This window comes from Anolis carolinensis, chromosome 1, assembly GCF_035594765.1.
Source record: "Anolis carolinensis isolate JA03-04 chromosome 1, rAnoCar3.1.pri, whole genome shotgun sequence".
In the NCBI taxonomy this organism is placed as follows: domain Eukaryota; kingdom Metazoa; phylum Chordata; class Lepidosauria; order Squamata; family Dactyloidae; genus Anolis; species Anolis carolinensis.
This window is the reverse complement of record NC_085841.1, coordinates 168,909,200-168,931,297: the sequence shown is the minus strand read 5'-3', so window position 1 is coordinate 168,931,297 and position 22,098 is coordinate 168,909,200. Positions and strand designations below refer to the sequence as shown.

General features: G+C 38.0%; 1 long non-coding RNA gene across 1 annotated transcript in view; it reads right to left on the bottom strand.

Moving 5' to 3' along the window:
- Positions 1-1,098: 1,098 nt before the first annotated feature.
- The window catches only part of LOC134292882 (uncharacterized), a 124,965-nt gene continuing 103,965 nt past the window's right edge, over positions 1,099-22,098 (bottom strand). Inside the window, exon 4 of the long non-coding RNA XR_009999992.1 lies at positions 1,099-2,637. This is a non-coding gene — a long non-coding RNA (uncharacterized LOC134292882). The remainder of the gene's footprint in view (positions 2,638-22,098) is intronic.

The following is a 22,098-nucleotide window of genomic DNA, read 5'->3' as shown; positions in this document are numbered from 1 at the left end:
CCCCCCATTATAGCAAAGGCAAAACGGGGAGCCTCCCATGTTGCTACTATGGCGGTGTAAGCCCCTTCCTCTCCCCTTTCACCACGGCACTCAGCCAGAAGTAGATGTGTGTTGTGTAATGGGTTCAATGGCGAAAGGGGTGAGGAAGCAGCATATGACGGACAAATCAGCCCATATGATGAGGTCATAGGAGAGCATAAGTCTCCACAAGCGTACTTGAACCAGCTATCCAAGGTGATTGGAGGTGGTTGCTTCTTTACTTCTTTTCTGGGTGTGCAATATAATATCAGGACTAGGCTTGTGCAATTTGTTTGTATGCTCGTTAAAATTCGGATCTAATTCAGATCTAAAGCACTTTTGAAGCGAGTTCCGACCCACCTGCTCCCTGCCAAATTAAGAAGTTGGATGAATGGATTTAATTATATGTATGTTTTAAGTTTTATAATGCATTTTATATAGTATTATTAATTGATTTATATGTATTGTGCTGATTTTATAATTATGTTTTGGGCATTAAATTTTGCCAATCTCCGTGAGCTGCCCTGAGTCCCCTCGGGTGAGAAGGGCAGGGTATAAATGTTGTAAATAAATAAATAAATAAATAAATAAATTTGAATCAAAAGAAGCCTTTGTTTCTTATGTCTTCAGATGTAGCTGTGACCAAGCTCCACTGAGAGGTGAAGTCAAACATGCTGGCATGCCTCTCAGCCAATCAGGGCTGACAAAGGAGGGGGGAGGGTGATGCAGAGGCATCAGTCTTTTATTCCTTTTCAAAAAATGTTTAAAAAAACTTTGAAAATTCACAAAAAATCAGTGAACCATTACAAAACTTGATAGGCAAAGCATGATAAATATGTTCTACCATTGTAGCAAGTTTCACCCCAATAGCTTTAAAAATGAGGGAGAAAGAAGTCTCTGAATTTTCCCCATTTATAGTAATTTATAGTAATTTAATGGGAAGTGAGGAGAAGCCACAATGCCTGCACTGAACTACATTTCCCAGAAAGCATTTAGATGAAGCAGCGATCTGTGGCATTGAAGACAGTCTAATTATTATAATATGTACAATCATGGAATCTGCAAAGAGGAGTTAAGGAAATAATAATATATAAACCTGTGGTTGTGTGTCAATACTAGAGAAGTCAAGCTAAACCTGTGCCTCTCAGCCAGGAGGGAGCGGGAGGGGGGGGGTCTTTTAAAAAAAATTGTTTTAAAAAGCTTTAATAATTCCCTAAAATTCTGTGAATAAGTTAAACATTATGAAGCTTGATGGGCAAAGAGTGATAAATATGTTCTGCCATTGTAGCAAGTTTCACCCCAATAGCTTTAAAAATAAGGGAGATAGCAGCCCCTGAAGTTTCCCCAATAGTAACGGAGGAACATGCCTGCTTCAAAACTACATTTCCCAGATGTCCCAGTTCCTCTCTCCTCTTAACATTCTCCACCCCCTTTTGTCCTCACTCTTTCCTTATTAATAAATTGACCATCTTGACCAAACTTTGATGTTTTTATCTGTGAATTCTTAGAAGGTATGAGAAGTTTAGAGAAAGAGGGGGGAGGGAGGGGGGAGGGAGAGAGATTTGAAAATTGGGCTACAGTTGTGGCTTGATTCCCCACTCAGCCATGAAAACCCACTGGGTGATCTTGGGCAAGTCACACACTCTCAGCCCCAGGAAGCTCAATCAAATAGGAAATAACACTTTCAAACCAGGAAAAGATTTTCTTATTCAGAGACTGATAGCCATCTCCCACGAGTGGTTGGATGGTGAACTATGATTTCTGTTCTTGGATGATAAATGCCATTTCCTAATTGGTTCTGTCATAAAAACATGGCAAAACTTATTACACTGCCAAAACTTTGTCTTTGCACAAGGGACATCATCCTATAAATAGCACATTATGGTTTGTTGAGTCTCCACCAATTTAAAAAAGTTTTAACCACAAAAACAAAGTTTCTGAAGTAGAACAATGACTTTCAAAGTAAAGACAACCCAATGAAAGAGGAAATAACACTTTCAAACCAGGAACAGGTTTTTCTTATTATTAAAAATGTTTTTTATACAAATTTTGAAAATTCACCAAAAATCTGAGGATAAATCAAATGTTCTGAAATTTACTGAGCTAACAGGGGTAAATGTGTTCTACCACTGTAGCAAGTTTCATTGGGATAGCTCAAAAAATGACAGAGAGAGAAGCCCCTCAAGTTTCCCCATTGACAGTAATGTTTTCCTTCATGTGCATGCATGTCTGCCTAAGGTACATACGAATATTCGGAAGTTTCAGAAAGTTTTGAACTTTTTGCCTTCAAAATTCAGAAATGACTTTAGAAATGAAGCACCAGCTTCCCCTACTTTCAAACAGAGTTTGGAACCATTTTTTTCTGCATCGCACATACCTAATCAGGACAGCTACCTTACTTCAATTCCTTTCCCAATGATCAGTCTGCGGGGTTGCCTCCAGGCATTGTCCAGGTGCAGAGAAAAAAGTTTTCGCACACCCTTTGTAAGAGGGCATCCTCTCCAGGGGCTCAGAGGCAGCCAGAATATGTCAAGATACATTCTGTTGCCATCAGTGGTCAGGAGGATGGAGCTGTATCGGAACCTCTCTGGTGGCCATTGTATCCCTGGAGAATGAGTTCTGCAAAAGAACGTATTTGTTATCTCTCAGAAACTCCTTCAAAGTACCACGGCTTATACCAACATTTGTCACCACTGGGGTTTTTCTGTCAAAATTTATTTGTTAGTTATATTTTAGCATGAAAATGTGATTTTAGGCTGCATCAATAGGAGTATAGTGTCTAGATTGGGGGAAGAAATCATCTTACTCTGGTCTGCTTTGGTCAGACCTCACCTGGAATCCTGTATCCAGTTCTGGGCATCACAATTCAAGAAGGACATTGATATTCTGGAATGTGTCCATATAAGAGTAACCAAAATGGTCTAAAATCTATAATCCATGCCCTAGGAACAGCGGTTTAGTGATCTGAGTATGTTTAGCTGACAAGAGAAAGTTAAGAGGTGATATGATAGCCATATTTGAATACTTGAAAGGATTTCATATTGAGAAGAGAGCAAAATCATTTTCTGCTGCTCCAGAGATTAAGAATGCTCTACACAGTAGAACTAATGAAGTTTTACACCACTTTAACTACCATGACACAATGTTATGGAATCATAGAATCTGTAGTTTAGTGGGGCACCAACGCTTTTTGGTAGAGCGCACTAAAGACATTGTATAACTAGTACTCCAATTATTTGATAGCACTGAGCTATGGCAGTTAAGATGTTGCATACATTTTTTTTGCATACATGTTCTGGAAAACATACAACAACGCTGTGATTCTGGCCATGAAAGCCTTCAACAACACATTGCCTTAAATCTGTATTGTTGAAGGCTTTCATGGCAGGAATCACTGGGTAGCTGTGAGTTTTTTGAGCTGTATGGCCATGTTCCAGCAGCATTCTCTTCTAACATTTGACCTACATCTATGGCTGGCATCTTCAGAGGTTCAGTCACAGATGGAGGCTGAAGATACAAGCCACAGGTGCAAGTGAAACGTTAGGAGAGAATGCTGCTGGAACATGGCCATACACTCCAAAAAACTCACAGAAGCCCACTGCCTTATAGTGTAGATGCACTTAAGACACAGAGGAGAGGGGGGCTGTCCTTTCTCCCCTCTTTCAGCTTCCTTTGTGAGGTAAGACTCTGGCTGATATCAGTTCTCTGAAGAACATTTCAGTGTAATCTCAACCTTAGCCTTCACAACGAATTATGTGAAACTTGGACTTTGCAATATCCCTTGAGGAGAGACATGGGAGGTGGCAGTCATGTTCTCTGTTACAAGTGAACCAAATCTAGGGGTATTTTCTCTTTATAGATGAAGATCTGAAGGAAAGCTACAATGTCTTATTCAAGACTATAAAAGTGATCAGTAATAATAAATTTCTGATTCAACAGGGAATGTAAGTCAGGTATGCAAAATCCAAATCTAGGAAACCTATGTCAAAATGGAGAAAAGAGGCAAAGTAGTGCTTGCAAGACCATCTTTTTCTGCTGATGTGCAGTTATAGCAAATGGCAGAAGTTGTTTGACATTTGCAGAGATTAGCAGATGTGGTTGTTGATTTTACAACAGGACTTAGACCTCAACTGACACTTTTATGGAAAGCATGAGAAAAGAGATTAGCACTCTATATCTAATCAACACCAAGCTGTTTTTATTCTGAATTTGAAGCCTTGGGCTTCAGATGTTATCAAAAGCCCATGCCGTGGTGATCAAATAACATGAACTGAGCTTTTCAAGGATTACTGTAAAAAGGACACATGGAAAAACTTTGTTTTAATGTACCAGTTTATTTTTGAAATACAGAATGACACAAATATAACATTTACATGGACAATTTCCTTTCAAACTTGCACAGGCAAAATAGAAGGCTACTACTGATCTTTTTTCACAGTAACTACTTGTTACTGTTATTCTATTTAAAGATGTTCCAAATATATGAAGTCTGCCATCTTATTAGCCTATTGATATCTTCCCAAGAAGAAGGCCAGGCCTCCTCCACAAAAGTTCACTATGAACCCATTAAAAAACAACAAAACACACATGAATTACAGAATCTAGTACCAAAAAGAATGACTGTTCCAGAGAGGGAGCTCAAGAAAGCCTACAAAAAGAACAATCATCCAAACCATACTTAATATGTGCTCCACTCCCAATTTAAAGGGAGTTATTTGGTTCTCAACCTATGGTAGCATGTTCCAATCAACTATTTTTCAAATCCTTTCTTCTTGTATAAGATAAGAGTACTTACAAAGACCAGCTCAAACTGAGCTCCCAGGAAAAAAAAGCTATAGGAAAACAAGAAAAGCAAGAAAAGAAGGCTGAATAAATGGAAGAGGACAGAGGATTGAGCGGAGTGAGATGATTTCCCCCCCCCCTTTCTCCCTTTTATAAACCCCAGTGATTTTTCATTGTTCAAATATCATCTGAGACATTAAGCAATAGTCTATGGTAAGACCTGCTTAGCTGTGAGGAATGTGTTCCAAAACACACACACACCTCTGAAAATGTCAAACCACAGATAATACTGAACCCTGAACCCTATATTTTTGAACTATTGTTATTACATACTTACAAATAATCTTCTAAGTTTAAGTAGTCAACCATGATCCCGAAATATAGGGTTCAGTATAGGGGATTTTTTTGGAGGGCTGGAAAACAATTATACCCCAGAAGAAAACTCCCACTCTCACATGCTGCCTATCTGTTCCCAACTTTCCTCTCATTGCATCCTCAGATGCTTTTACAGATGCTTGAAGGTGGAGGGTCAACCTCTGCTCCAAGCATACTAATCTGCATCCCAAATATATCAAAGGACTGAAATATGCCCACAAACACTTCTGGGAGCAACTACTGCAGATAGGTGAAACTGTGGAAAGGGAACCTAAAGATAAGGGGGTGTTACGGCAATTTATGTATTCAAGATGCATGATTCTGATGTATTTACTTGTTCAACAAACTGGAGCTTGAAGTTATGCCTGATGAAGCAAAAGCCATTTGTTCTAAGCCTTTGATTCTTGACAGGTGTTTGCAAGATTATTTTGAATATGGGGTTTATCAAAGAGTCTTGCTACTGCAGCCATGGGTGCTTCCAGACAGGCCCAAAAATATGAAACCTGTTGCACTTTTACTTGAGGCGTCCAAATGACACCTCAGGTAAAACCAAATTAATTCACAACAAAGTAAGGTTTCCCTGCTTTGTTCTAAATTAATAAGACACCTGGTAAGATCCAGATCTTAGGTCCAGATCTGTCAGAACCCTGGCAGCAGGGCACCAATAACCTTACACAGAGGCCAGTCTCTATCTAATATCTTTATTAAAGAAATATATAAAATCAATAAAAACAAGTGAAGAATATAGTTCAGAAGCAGACCTTCCAAATGAGGTCAAATATAGTCCAAAAATGTATTGTCCAATAAATGATATTAGAGTTCAAAGTTTTAATCCACTTGACCGAAACACACACTTTGCCAAGCAATAGTGTGGGGAAATAGCAGAGTCCTAGAGTCCAATGAAGCTTGACAACAAGGCTGGAAATAAACTTGATTCTTGACTAGATCCGTGACTGGAGACAAGGCAAAACATGAAGCATGAAGCAGGGTTCGTGGTAAAACCGCGAGGCAGGGCAAGGCTTGAAGCTTGATCCGGGAAGCAAGGAACTGGGATTACGAAGTCCACACACGATCTCTCTCCTGAAGCTGATCAATTGACTCCGCAAAGAATCCCTCGTGCCAAACACCTATATTGGGTCTCGTTTTCCCGCCAACAGAACTCTTTCCCTAGAGAACGAGAAGCGAAACCCAACTCTGTCCAGATGTGTGACTCCTTAGAATTTCCCAAGGGAAGCAGGCCTAATCAGCCATTTGTTTGGCAGTGATGCGTAAACTCCTCCGTTGAGCTTCTCTGACTCCCCTTTCTCTGGAATAAGATTCTTTTCTGGGAAACGGAGGGGAGTTCTGCCCAAGGCCTGTTTGGCTGAATTCTTGAGGGCAAACATCAACATCCTGCAGGTGAAGGGACTCCGGCTCTTGCTGAACCGGCGAAAACCCCACGTTTTCCTCTTCGTCTGCTACAATAGTACTAGGAACAGGACTACAAGGCCCATGAGTCCTCACAAGATCTTACAAGGTGTGGGCCCAGTGTGGATTGGACCTGGGGACCACGTCATATGATCCCCAGGCCCAATCCACACAACCACCTTGGTTTTTCAGGCTCCATGAGCCCAAAAACTCAAGAGGGTACCCATCCCTCCCCCAAAACTCCAAAATAGCCCCTTAAAAGAATGAAAAATTTACCTGGCTGCCGTTAAGGTACTTCTTCAGTCTTCCTGGCCTGGATGACTGCATGCCATCTTGACAGTTACCAGGATGGCATGTAGCCACCCAGCCTGGGAAAGCCTGGGGTTTGGGCAGCTTGTGGGGACAAAAACCCACGCCAAAACAGGTTTTGCCCTGTCTGGAAGCTCCCTTAGTGATGTGTAGTTTACAAAAGCTGTGTTTCCCCTTTGTATTGCAGTTGAGTTTCTTCTAATCAAAATTCATATCTTCCTTCAGGATTTACCTTACCAAACTGAGGTAGCTGGTATAGGAAAATAAAAAGCGAGTGAGAAATGTTGCGTTCAGCCAAAATAAATAGCCCCAACATGTCTTACAGACAAAGCAGTTGGAAGAAATCAATAGCCAGACTATACTAGACCGTGAGAGTAGCCAGACAGATGCTTGGGGCAGCTGAGCTTCGATGCCGTCCTCCATAGCTACCAGCTTGCAAGTGCTCATTTGAACTATAGTAGCCTGAGCTCTGCCCCTGGAACCATTTTCAAATGAAATACATAATAGATCAATATACATTGTCTGAGGCAAAGCTTCTCGAGGACTTTGTTTAACAGGTATTATTTATATTATCTGTTAAACAAGTGTTCTATTATGGCAGGGAATTTTAGAAATGTTTTAAATATACCATCACAAATTGCAGTACCAAAAATTGGCTTCATTGGAGTCATGCATCGATTCTTTTCACAGCTCTGCCAACTAAGAGCACACAGACATTTATTACCTTATAGATTTCCCTTCCTAAAATTAAAGCAGCCATGCTCAAAAACGTTCAAAATGAATTTAATATCAATTAAATGTATGGCTTTAATTCTATACAACTATGCTTGGGAGCGAGCTCTGCTAAACTCCATGAGACATACTTTTGAGTAGTCACATAGGATTATCCTGTTAGTTGTTGTTCTCTTTCCCTTGATTATGTGTGCATTCATGGGGGGGGGGGGGTGAGGGAGAGTAAAAGGTAGCTTAAAATCACAACTGTGTCTTACATCAGTGGCTTTCTTGGAAACATTCCAGGAAGTGAGTCGGTCAGAAGCAATTGCTGCCAGAATTGATTTAAAATTACCTCTCTCAGACAACCTATCTAGCTTACCCACTTGACTCCTCTCAGCAAGGCAGAAAGAGTCCCATGGTCAGTCTGTTATTGAAAATCATAAAGTTGGAAGGTACGCCCATGGCTATCTGTTCCACCAATACACCCTGGCCATTATGTGACAGGTAGCCATGTATTATTTGTTCAAACACCACCAGCTGTGGAGAGATTCTAATCTATTCTCAAATCATAAGGAAGTTCTTTCCTATTTAAATTTTTTTGTGTTATGTGAAAAAAGCATACAATCTACAACATTCAACAATCAAAATACAAGTATTATTATCCCAATCCCAGCCCCACCCCATTCCATTCCCACCTGTAAACCCCCACCCAAGATTTCTGACGCACACCATATAGAACTAGTATCTAACAAAATTCAATCCTTATCATTACACTAATAAATTCCCCATGCGACTTTTTCAAAATCTATTTTTGTCTTATTTTTTAAATACCCAAAGGCAAGTCTCCATTTTCTAACAAACTCTTCATTGTTTCTTCCCCTAATGCCAATGCATAATGAGTAGTTCTTTTTTCGCCCTTCCAAGACTTTGCTATTGTAATTCTCACAGCCACAAAACTGTATTGGCAATTTACTACATCTTTTTTTACTGATTCTCTCTTGAAACAAGCTCAGTAGGCATATTTCTGGGTTTTTCTTAACCTTTTTAGAAACCATTTTCTTAGTTTCTTTTGTCATCTTTTTCCAAATGTTTTTACCTCCTTCCATGTCCACCAAACATGGAAGAAGGTGTTTTTTTGCACTTTGCATCTCCAACATTCCCCCTGTTGGATTTTATCAATGTTAGCCATTAATTCAGGAGTTATATAACTTCTATAGAACATTTTATACACATTTTCTTAATGGACCCCACTATTCAAAATTTATATCCCTTTTTCCATAGATATTCCCAATTATCAAAATTTCTATTTTCCCCTAAGTCTCTGGCCCAGGAAATCATTACTGTTTTTATTCGATTATCTTCCAGGTTATACCCTAAAATATATTGGCATAACCTGGAGATAAATCTTTTATTTTCTTTCTCCAAAATGTTCTCTAACTCCAATTTCCTTTTGGTGAACCCAGTTTTAATGTCTTTCCTAAATATATCCTGTAGTTGATAATACCGAAACCAGTCATTTATTTTTAACACTCCCTTATAATAACTCAATAGAAGAGAGGTAAACCCCCAAAGGTGATATTTTGGGGAACCTCTTAAACCATGAAGCCCATGGAAGTCAATCCAAAAGTTCCCCTTCGCCCCAAAATGGAGGGGTGCCATGGTGCACACTGATCCATGTTCTCCCCCCATTTCTTAGAGGTATTTTCATAGAATGTGCACATTGTTGTTGCTGTTATTGTTGTTTATTTATACCCTACTCTATCTTTCCCAAAGGAGACTCAAAGTGGCTAACATTAAAAGTATGACCACGCAATTTAAAATATAAAAATTTGCAAACACTAAAACAGAATTAAACACAACAGTATTAAAATGCACAGTTAAAATCCATTAAAACATATTTAAAGATAAAAACCACAGCTAAAGACCACATCTTATAGATCAGCTATTCTCGTGAACCAATTGCCAAACAAATAAATCATTCTGCCATTGAATAAATCAGCCAATGGTAGATACGTAGATGAGAACATTCAATCTTGTGCACACCCACCATGTTTTGTGATTCAGAAACTTGGCACATATAAATTTTAGAATCTCTATTTTACATAATTTAGCAAACCATCCACCAAACTGTTCCAAAATGAAATACACAGGGTAAGGAGTAGACATGTGTGCGAAATTCGTTCTTACTGTTTCTTCCGTGTCTGTTGTGTCTTCCGTTTATTCGGAAGCACAAAACAGAAAAAAACCCTCCCCACATGAAACTCAGCTCGACATGAAAGCCTGCTTTTGTGTGTGTAATGTAATGTAATGTAATATAATGTAATGGTTATAATATTATATAATTTTTATTTTCATTCTTTACTTGGCTATTCTCGAATTCTGTTCCTGAATGAGATATAATACAGTGCATTCAGTTTTTCTTTTCATACATGTCTCCTGATTCCTGATTCATTCTTCATTCATTTGGCTCCAGCATCTCAAATGCCCCTTCTCATCCCCCCACAAGCCTGTTCCTTGGACTGGCAAAAGGGAAAAATAATCCTTACTAACATTCTTGCATATTTTATTTTATTGTATTGTATTGCACATTCACTTCCTAGCAAAGAATAATACTACCACAGCCCTTGTACATTGATTTCTTGTCCAAGCATGCACTTATCAAATGTAAAGGTCAAAAGATCTGTGTTTCCATCTGAAATTGATTAGAAATAGCATGAATTACATCATAAGGTAGCTACCCTTTCTTGATGCAGGTTAAATAGAAATGATACAGTTATTGTTAGACTTTTTTCCAGGGAACATTATCTTATAATAAGGTTTTTTCCCATTTCTAGTATGGTAGACCTCAATTAAAATATAGGGCAGTATGTCTCAGAGAAGATTAGGAATCTTAATGTCTTCTACAACATTCATAGAATAGGGGATATATTATGGATTGGATCCATAATATGATTACAACTGACACTGAAATTGATGAGATCTATAGTAGGGTAGAGTAGATTAAAGTAGGTATACTAGAGTAGACCTATTTTAATCTCATGGATTAAAGTAGATCTACTCTGAACATGACTAATTCTGGATGCAAACCACTACACCCAGCCTATTAGATAGTTATCAAAATTGCTTCCAAAAGAACCGGTTGTGATTTTCTGCTTGCGCTTATGTCCCCCACCCCCAAAAAGGCAATCAGTGGGCAGAAATAATTAATTTAAGCATGTTTATTTGAGCTGGATCTACATTGTCATGTAGTGCAGTGTAGACTCATATAATCCAATTCAAAGCAGTTAATCTGCCTTTTGAAACTGCATTACATGGAAGTTTAGATCCAGCATCTGAGGTAGACTTTACTGAGAATGATGTGGTTTACTTCCAAGCAAGTGTGTATAAGCTTACTGCTGTGCAGCATTTAACTTATATTAAATTAATATCAAGCATTTTTTAGTTGTGTGACCTCACTTTGGTTCATTTTAGAAAGAGAATACAGTGGGCCCTTGGTAGCAACTGGAGTTTCATTCCAGGACACACACACACCCATGGATACTGAAATCTGTGGATGCTGAAGAATTCAATGACTGCGCATTGCTTAAGTCGCATTGACGACCATCTGCACAGGTTTTCATACTTTGCATTTTAACAACACAACCATTCAATGCTAAGGCTTCCTACCAATTGGAACTGTAGGGGAGAGTCTACTGAACAAACCAGTACCTGCCACATACCAATACTGCCATCTGTTGAGGAGTTACGAAGGTGGAGGCATTACTTTTCATTCAACCCTCATAACTGGAAAAATCAAGTTTTCTTTTCCATTTTTTTTTGGGTGGGGGATATTTTCAAACAGTGCATGGCTGAATTGATAGATGCAGAATCTGTGGACACAGAGGGCTGAGTGTATTGCTGATCTTGATAGCATACGACACAGAAGATATACCTCAGCTTCCTGAGGTCAATTCCTACTAGACATTTGTAGCACTATGATGCCACTTGAACTTCATGAACTTATTTCCAGTTAGAATTAGAAGGACAGTTTGAACTCTCAGCTAAGGAGCTCCTTTAGTGCTTCTAAGCTCTTACCGAACTACAAACCTCAAGAGTTCAAGAGGATGTTGCCATTGTATAGGGTGAATGAGTCTCTGGCCTCCTTGAAAATCAAGGTAGATATTATGCTTGGATTTTGCACTAGAATTATGGAATATGATCTGGAATATTTGTCGAAACAGTCCTTTAACCAGGAAAGAAATTAAGAAAGAAAGAAAGAAAGAAAGAAAGAAAGAAAGAAAGAAAGAAAGAAAGAAAGAAAGAAAGAAAGAAAGAAAGAAAGAAAGTAGCAGTATGGAGTTTCTCCAGGACCTAACATGTTTTGTCTGGTTTAATTCAATTTCTTGTCTGAACTGGGGTGTATTTCCTGAATCAATAGCTGAAAATATTATAATTATGTAAACCCCGTTCTTCTAGTGGGTCTCCTATAGACAGGATTAGCAATTGGATCGAAGTCTTCAAGCCTTTGAAGAGAGGATTTGATTCATTTTTTACATACAGAGTAAACAGCAGGATCTAGATGTTGCTTGTACGTCAGACAGTGTTCTCACAAGTACTCACCCATTAACTGAAAATATGAATATTCCCCTCTAGGCACATATCACAGGTTTTAGTCAATGACATGACAGGAAAGCTGTGTATGAAACATTAATCAATTGTGCTTCCTGAACTACAAACCTAGGTGAATCTCCAAAGGTCCCCTGGAACAGACGTCATTCTAGATATTCAGTTTCAAACTGAACAAAACTGATGGAAGACTGGAAAGACAAACAACTAAATGGAGTTATATTTACAAATTCTATCCTATTAGTAGTGATCTGAACAAAGGCAACAGTTTCTTGGCACATTAGATAAATAGAAAACATGCATTTTCATCACAGTGACTTATGTAACAACAATATTTGCTTCTTGCCTGCTTTATGACAACATTTTTATGCTTCTGTACTCATGTCAACCTGCTGGACTAAAACCTTTCTCCACTAGACATTAGAGGTGTGTGAAATTCTGGACATTGTTTTGTCAACAATTTGGAGATACGGACCACCAAAATACAAAGCGGGAAGGACCCCCCAGAAGCATTTATGAATTAAACAAAAGCCTCCAAGTCTTTCAGATAAATTTGGAGAATTTGTTGATTTGAACCTTTTTTTAATGTAATATATTACTCTGTCACCCCCCTCCCCCAAAAGTGGGAGGGGGGCTGGTTGACATGATTGACAAGGGCAGCTGCATGCTGTTTTTTTCCCTTGTCAGCCAATCAGAAGAAGAAATTACACAGCTTGGCATTTTTCAGGAGAGAGAATTAACGCGTCCTTAGCTCCATTTGGTTTTTGTCTGTTTCTGTTTCTTAAAACGTATAGGAACACTAGCTATTCTAGCTACTAGCAAGTTTAGATTTTTGAGAATTCTTTTCCTTTGTGTCCCTTCATCAACAGTTATCGTCCTCTGTTGAAATTATCCAACTTTTCCCCCTAATTCCACTAGGGAGATAGAATCATAGAATAGTAGAGTTGGAAGAGACCTCATGGGCCATCCAGTCCAACCCCCTGCCAAGAAGCAGGAAATCGCATTCAAAGCACCCCCGACAGATGGCCATCCAGCCTCTACTTAAAAGCCTCCAAAGAAGGAGCCTCCACCACACTCCGGGGGAGAGAGATGTGGGTGAGAATGCACTGAGAGGGGGTAGTTTTAAAGGGCATTTTAAGTCTTTTTGTTTTATTTTAATCTGCTAAAAACACTACTAGGTTACCTCTTTTGGGTTTTTTAAAAATAAATTTTATTTATAAAAACTTTAGAAATTTCCTAAAAATCCGTAGATGTTCAAACTGTTCTGAAACTTGACAGGCTTACAGTTGTAAATGTGGTCTATACGTGTGGCAAGTTTAATCCCAATAGCCATAAATTGACAGAAAAATTAGTCTTTCAAATTCCCCATTGGTGAATGGAATAAATCTTACCAGAACAATAACAAAACTCCAAATTTTGAATTACAAACTGAATCAGCCCCCCTCCAAATCTTCCCAAAATGAAATGGGGAGGGGAGATCCAAAAATCAAAATGAAATTGAAACTGATTTCTGCTGTTTGGCACACTTCTACCAGACATTGCTTATTTACAAAATCTGCCCCTTCTTTTTTCTTGTTGGCCATTCTATATAAACAAGGTTAAACCAATAACTGTGATCTTATCATAATACAAGAATGTTACATATTTCTATTACATTTCACATTCTCGTCATCCTTGTGTGTTTGTGTCTGTCCATAGTGGCTTCAGTCTGTGCATCTGATGACATAGAACAGAGATCTCAAAAGCTTATGCAGAAATAAACCAGTTAACAACCGGTCAAACAACCAGTTAACAACCTCAGCAAAAACTCCAAATGAAAATCACCAATCTAAAATATAGAATACAGTATAAATATAGTAAATAGTAAATAAATACAGTATAAATACAGTATAAAACCAGAAGTAGAGAAGAGAAACAAAAGCACAAAGTTTATATGCAGACTGTATTTTTGTAAACTGGCTTGGGCCCTATTTATTTATTTATTTATTTATTTATTTATTTATTTACAGTATTTATATTCCGCCCTTCTCACCCCAAAGGGGACTCAGGGCAGACCACATTGCACACATATAGGCAAACATTAAATGCCATAACATAGAAGAGAGACAGAGACAGATGTAGGCACGGGCTGGCCTCGAACTCATGACCTCTTGGGCAGAGTGATTTGTTGCAGCTGGCTGCTAACCAGCCTGTGCCACAGCCCGGCCCTGGTTATGTACAAGAGGATTCCAGCAGGTATTGCTCAGGTTAAACACCAATCTCCTTCTCCCAAAAGAGCATAGGCAGCCATTTTGTTGCAGCCATGAGGGAATTTCAAAGCTGGGATGCCACCATTGAGAAGACTCTGCTATTGATTTATTTATTTACAGTATTTATATTCTGCCCTTCTCACCCCAAAGGGGACTCAGGGCGGATCACAATGTACACATACATGGCAAACATTCAATGCCATTAGACATACAGACAGACAGAGGCTTTTTAACTTTCTCCAGCTTCCAGGCTTCTTGAAGGTATGCTCAGTTCCAGCCACAGGGGGAGCTGCTGCTTTATCATCCACTGTGACATCGAGTCCTTTGATAGATTGCTTTCTCATTCCTTTCTGCATGCTACTGGACAATTTGTATTAGTTAAATTAGCCTCCCCGCATAAGCAATACCTAAATTTTTCTACTTGATAGATGCAACTATCTTTCAGGTTGCTTAGATCAACAACGAGCTGGGCTAATTTTTTTTCATGATCAGGTGCTCACTCTGACACGGGCTGGCTTCAAACTCATGACCTCTTGGTCAGTAGTGATTTATTGCAGCTGGCTACTAACCAGCTGCACCACAGCCCATGTAGCTCATTGGCTACACTACTCTAGTAACCACAACCAGAGCCTCCCAACCTGATCTTAAATGCTCAGTAGAGCCAGTGATGTGGCCCTCCAAGCAGTTCATGAAGAAAGGAAATTCCCTTTAGATTATGCACGCTCAGATCCCCAATATCTGAGATCTACTGAAACATGTGTTTAACATAAATATAGTTCTCTATACTTTTGAAACCAATATTAAATATTAAAAATGAGAGCAGCATTAAATATTAAATATTGTAAAACTGTCCAGGATTTGCTTCATAAGCAGATTATATTTAAAAATGGGGCAACTGCAAACTAATCTCCTAAGCATACATTTTACAAACTATATGGGGTATCAATTGATTAGAAAAATTTACTTTTATGGACTGCAACTCTCGCAGTCCCTCAGCCAGTGATGACTCTCCTGACTGAAGCATTTAGGGACTCATAACCCTCAAAAGAAACTTTCTGAAGCACTGATGTTTTCAAAGTAATGTTACCTTGTTCTCTGTGATTTTTTTTATCCTAATTTATATTTTCCACCTGATCTAGACAAAGGCTTCTCGATATGTTTTTCGTTTAATGTCTAGAAAGCCTTCTCCACAAATGAATGAAAATGTAGTCAGTGTGACCAAAAGCAATTTAAAAAATTTAGAAACATAAGACAAAGGCTTGTTTAAATGGAATTGAGATTAAATGCCAAGGCAGCCCTTAGGGCAGAAAAATGAATGCTGTTCCATCTCATTTGCAATAGTTCATTGTACCATTTCTCAACATGCTTCAGTATCCTCTGATTAATTTTATCCAAGAAGCTCATATGCATACATGGAGACAATGAAAAGTGATTTTTATGTGTTTATTAAGAATGTCACTCTTGTCCTTGTCATATAAAACCCATCTCTTCCCTGATGGTTAGTCAGAGAGCTTGTACGAACATCCTCTAATTGATAGGCTATCTGCTGGGCACTTTGAATAACATCAAATGTTCCCTTGCGTACATAAGAGAAGCTATTGCTGAAAGGAGTGGATTTAATAACTCTTTAAACATATTTTGCCATAAAACTATTCTTCTTTGGTACTGAATTGCCACAGTGCAACAATTTGTTTGCCCAGTTTGGATATAGATTTAAGTATTCCTTTGATGGACTCATTTAATTCATTCCATGCTCTGAAACAGTTCCAGGGGTAGTAGGGAATGATTTGTTTGCCAAGACAAACTCACTGAAGGATTTCTACAATTTACAACTACAGTAGAATCTCACTTATCCAACATAAACGGGCCGGCAGAATGTTGGATAAGCAAATATGTTGGATAATAAGGAGGCATTAAGGAAAAGCCTATTAAACATCAAATTAGGTTATGATTTTACAAATGAAGCACCAAAACATCATGTTAGACAACAAATTTGGCAGAAAAAGTGGTTCAATACGCAGTAATGCTATGTAGTAATTATTGTATTTATGAATTTAACACCAAAATATCACGATATATTGAAAACATTGACTCCAAAAATGCATTGGATAATCCAGAATGTTGGATAAGCGAGTGTTGGATAAGTGAGACTCTACTGTATCTTTACTTCTACAAGAACCAGAGATAACACTTCCTAATGCAAACTGTTAGGAGTAGTGTTGATCCTAGAAAAAGATGAAATATGGTTTCCAAGGGTATTTCGCAATGGAGATTCTAGTGCTACCTGAGCAACTTTTCTCAAGAAGCATACAGAAGGCTTGGCCTCTCACTGACCATTAAGAAAACAAAAATGTTCTGCCCGGAGGCACCAACAAATCCCTCTGCAATGCCAGAAATAAAGCTTAATGGTGCAATGCTAAAAAATGTTGGCCATTTATGCTGCTCAGGCAGCCACCTCTCCACAAAAATTGACATTGACACCAAAATACAACAACATCTGTCCTCTGTGAGTACAGCATTTTTTTGAATGCAACAGAGAGTGTTTGGAGATCAGGACAATGGTAGGAATTCCAAGATGCTTGTTTATTAAACTATTGTCCTCCCAACTCTGTTACACGCCTGAGAAACATGGACCATTTCCAAACGTCACTCTCGATTTCTGGAAATATTCCATGTGCATTACCTCTGAAAAATCTTGCAAATCTCTTGGAAAGCCTGGTGAACAAACATCAGCATTCTGGAGTAAGCGAAGTCCACCTGCATTGTAGCAATAATTCTTCATTATCAATTTCATTGAACTGGCCAATTGTCCAAATGCCTGATCACTGACTCCCAAAGAAGTTACTCCACTGTCAGTTCAAGAATGGAAAATGGAATGTCAGTGGACAGCAAAAGAGATTTAAAGATGAGCTTAAAGTTAACCTTTAAAATGGCATAAACACCAAGAATTGGGAATCCCTAACTGTAGAGCGTAGAAGTTTTTCTGAATTACTAAATATAAGGCCTCCCCCGAAAGTAAGACCTAGCAAAGATTTTGTTTGGAAGCATGACCTCCGAACAGAACACCAGAGCATGCAGGATCGGTAAATGTACATACCATAGAGTGTTGTACATGGAAATAATGGTAGTAACAAGAAATCCTTGATAGGATTCACAGTTTATCTGGTTATGCTGGTTTGTGATGACAACTACAGTACAGTATATAATAAATGTTCTTTTTTTTGTTCAACAATAAATGTGAATTCTTCTTCATGGAAAAATAAGATATCCCTTGAAAATAAGACCTAGAGCATCTTTGGGAGCAAAAATTAATATAAGACACTGTCTTATTTTCGGGGAAACACGGTAGGTGATCAAGACTACACTGTGGAACTGAAAGAACTAATTTTTTGTTCTTACACAGCCAAATTAAAGATGTCCAATAGCTTTGGGACCAAACACTTGCAACCTGGCAATTTGAGTCAATGAGGTAATGAACCTCTGGTAAGTTACTGCTGTCAACAACGACACTTTTTACGTGGAGAACCCACAGGCATCATGAAAAAAATGTTTGTTTTCTGCCTACAGGGAAAATTAAAGGATCTGTTAATTGCATTGGGTTTTGATTGCCCTTAATGGCCCATTACCTGCCTAGGCATTGGGGCACGGTGCTTGACCAAAGGGATAGGGGGTGGAGCAGATTACTAGCCAATGAAGCGGACAACTTATTTCTTGGCTAAAACAAATTAAATAGAACAAAGACTTTTGCTTAGAAATAGATATTAATAGCAGTATCGCTATGTTTCACCACATAAACCCAGACCAAGAAAATTCCAATTGGCCATGGATAGAGATTTAGCTATCTCCAAAACCCAAATGTTTTGAGTTCAAAACACAGCATAAACAGCAGGTCACCATGGGCAAGTTATTAACTATTTGTTTTAGCTCTTTATCTGTCAAATGGTAATAGTTTGGTACTTCAAATGGGAGGCTGCAGATTAAGACACTGAGAAATGGAGTCTGCACATGGAGTTTTTCTAATAACATGGTGCACTGAGAACAAGCAACTGGAGAGAACTTCGGGTTTGCAGCTGTTTGTCTCAAGGAGTCCTGCAACTGGAAGAGCATTGGAGAAAAGAGATATTATTTCCCAATGCCGGAACTCCTTCAGTTGGGGTTCTGCCAAGCTAAAATGTTATGAGTTTGGTGTCGCATTCATTCTTTAACAACCATAAATGTGAATCTCTGAAGGTTAGTGAGATTACAAGTCTAGCTTACTATCTCCTAACTACTGAAAATGATGCTAGCCATCTCTGCAAAAACAGAATGTTTTGCAAAAACCCCTATGCCTTCTAATCAAATTGTATGTTTGGAGAAACTATGGAAGAACGGAATGTTTTCTCTATATTTTATAATGCTATCTGAATCTATTCTTCCCCACATTTCTTTGCCTTTCCTCCAAAATGGAATTTCAAATCCAGACTGTAATTGTCGGAATCACTGCAGTACGACAGGGTAGGCTATGTGTTGTGGGATTTTATGATGTCTGCCTATGTGGGATTTTATGATGTCTGTCCTAATTCAGGATCTCATTCACACTTTCAATTTTCATTCATTAGCTTTATGTCTCTTTTCCAGGGACCATTATGTACCAGGAAGCATTATGTTTACCATTATGTACCGGGAACAGCAAATAACAGCAACATAATAAAGAGCAATTCAAGGACAGCACTGCTACTGGGTGATTTTTGCTTCTAGTTTTGTTCACATCTGGAAGCTGTGGAGGTTCAGTAACAAGGATGAATGCAACCAATTGGTGCTCCATAAAACCAAATTATTATGAAAAAGAAAAATTATCAAAGTTAAATTAAATAGATTCGTTTCTGCTTCATGGGCTCCGAGAAGACAATTATCTCAGCCTTATTGCTAAAAGAAACTAATTAGAAGTCATTATTTGGGCTGAAAGGAAAATTTCATGAAATTATCAGCTATTTTAGCTATGCTGTGCTTTCTAATGAATACCCTAAATATCATACACGGTTGCTAAAGAGTTGATGCTATTGTTTGGTACCTATTTCTTGAATGACAAATGTCCATCATAATTCCTAGGACAATATCCTCCATGGTTATAAAGAGGCAACAATTTTGCCTTTTTGTCCCTGGTCCCAAACTGATCAACAGCCCAAATCCTGTGCAGACATTCAAAATGTGTGTTATACATATGAATAAAATAAATTGAAGGATATTTGAGATATTCCCTTTAAACTCAATCCCAAATATCCAAGCATTTGATGATGTGGCTACAAGGCATCTTGCGTGCCAGATCCAATACATATCTGCAAAATGCAATGAATATGATCAAGGGCCATGGACACAATTTTCTCCTCCCTCTCTGTAATTGTTGTATGCCTTCTATCCATTTCTGACATGTGGTGACCATAAGGCAAAACTAACATAGGTCTTTATTGACAAGATGTGTTCAGAGTGGAGTCACTCATGCTTTCTTCTGAGGCTAAGAGAGTATGTTTTGCCCAAGTCACCCAGTGGGTTTTCTAAGCTGGGATTTGAACCCTGGTGCCCTGAGTCAGACCATTACACTATGCTTACCTTTTTTTGTAACTGCACAGAATGTATTATGTGTTATGCGACCCCCGAGCGTAAATGACAAAGTTGACATGGCCTGATTTAAGGATGAAGCATGAGGATCTCGGATGAATGGAATTAATTATATATACGTTTTTAAGATTTTTCTAATGCGTTTTAACAATGTTATTAATGGATCTGTTTATATTGTTTTGTTTTTATGATTGAATTTTGGCATTAAATTTTGCCAATTTTTGTAAGCCGTCCTAAGTTCCCTCGGGTGAGAAGGGCGGGGTATAAATGTTGTAAATAAATAAATATTATAAATTTTGCAACTAACATTTAAATAACTATAAAGAATGTTTTTGCTGTACTGTGAAGTCACATAGAGATCTCTTCGCAGACTATTTACATTTATAATAAATAACACATGTAATTAATTTATTTTCCCAATAACTATTACATTATTGTCACAATATACAAACATGGTAATTACATATAATTGCAAGATGTTTATAATCTTGTTATGGATGCTGAAGCAAGAATTATTGGGAAGTGTGTGTTCTATACCACAGACCAGCCGCTTTCAGACGTGGCTTCTTTTAAGTAACAAAAAGTATGTTTCTTTTTCTTTTGGGAAATGAACAAGAATAAAGGGCTACTTTTCAAAATTGTAACTAAAACTGTAGAATGATACCTTCAGGACTTTGGTGCTATGATAGAAAATGGACTTGGCACTGAAAACACCTGAGGAGAATCAATTTCCTGCCGAAAAATCTTCAGATAATTTTGTTTTTGGGAGGTGGGGGCGAAAGCACCTTGTGTGTTTTTTTCATTGCACAATGATTCCCCTGCAACATTTTGGTATATTCAAATACCAGGAGAACATCTGTACCATTTTCTGAATTCTATGGGGAAAAACATAATCACCATTTAAGTCCCAATATGTTTTTAGCAAAAAATACAAATTAGATATTAAATTGACAGACACAGAGGACCCTTTGTAACTTTCCAGAATACTGCGTGGATACCAAAATATGTGGATGCTCAAGTCCCATTATATACAATTGTGTAATAAAATTGTGGCACTCGTTTTAAATGAAAAATTCAAGGTTTGGTTTTTTGTGTTTTTTAAAAAAGATATTTACAAGTAGTAGATGGTTAAATCCATGGATACAGAATCCATGAAAATGAAGAGCTGGCTATATAGGCTGTTCCAGGGATTTTATGTACTTAGTAAGGTGCCAATGCAGGAGTAGACTCCAAGACATTTCTTCCTGTGGTACACAGTAAGATTGCAACAATTGGGTGTGACTTTATAGCCATGAATAAAATACGAAATAGAAGCAAATAAAATGTTCATTCTTCTGTGTGCATCCATCCTTTGTTCCCCTTACTCTAGCTGAGAAAATGTATATGTCATTTTTAACAAAATTCTTATTGAGTGTCCATTCTTCTATTCAAAACATCCACAAGTGGAAGTTCCTTCATTATATACAATATTCACATTGTACCAAGAGTGATTATTTAAAGGATGAAGTCAATAAAAGGCTGCAGATACATTTACATGAATCAATATCCTAGCAATTTTTTTTATCAAATGATCTTTATTGAGTTATTTAATACAGACTAAAAAGTTCCAAAAAGACATACATGCATACAGGGTGGGGGGTAGGGTAGGAGTAGCAGAGACAAGGTGTAATAGGAAAGAAGGGGGGGGAGGAAAAAGGAGGATGTGAGGGTTTTAAAAATAACAGAAATGTGAGGGTTTTAAAAATAACTTCTGAACCCCATCCGAGGGGTTGTGCTCCGGTTTCAAGATTCTTCTGTTTCGGTCTTCATTCGGTTCTTCAGATACTTTTAATCTTATCTTTTCTCCTATTTGGTGGGTATAGTCTTTTGACCTATTTATTACTATTCCTCATTTGTATTTTTTCCTAACCTTCTCTGTTTCTATTATATGTTTACATATCTATTCACCTGTTGCCAATTGGTTTCTTTTTTTGTTTTCCCTGATATTTTGCTAATAAAAATGTTAATCTATCCATGTTTTTTATTTCTAGTACTTTTGTTAACC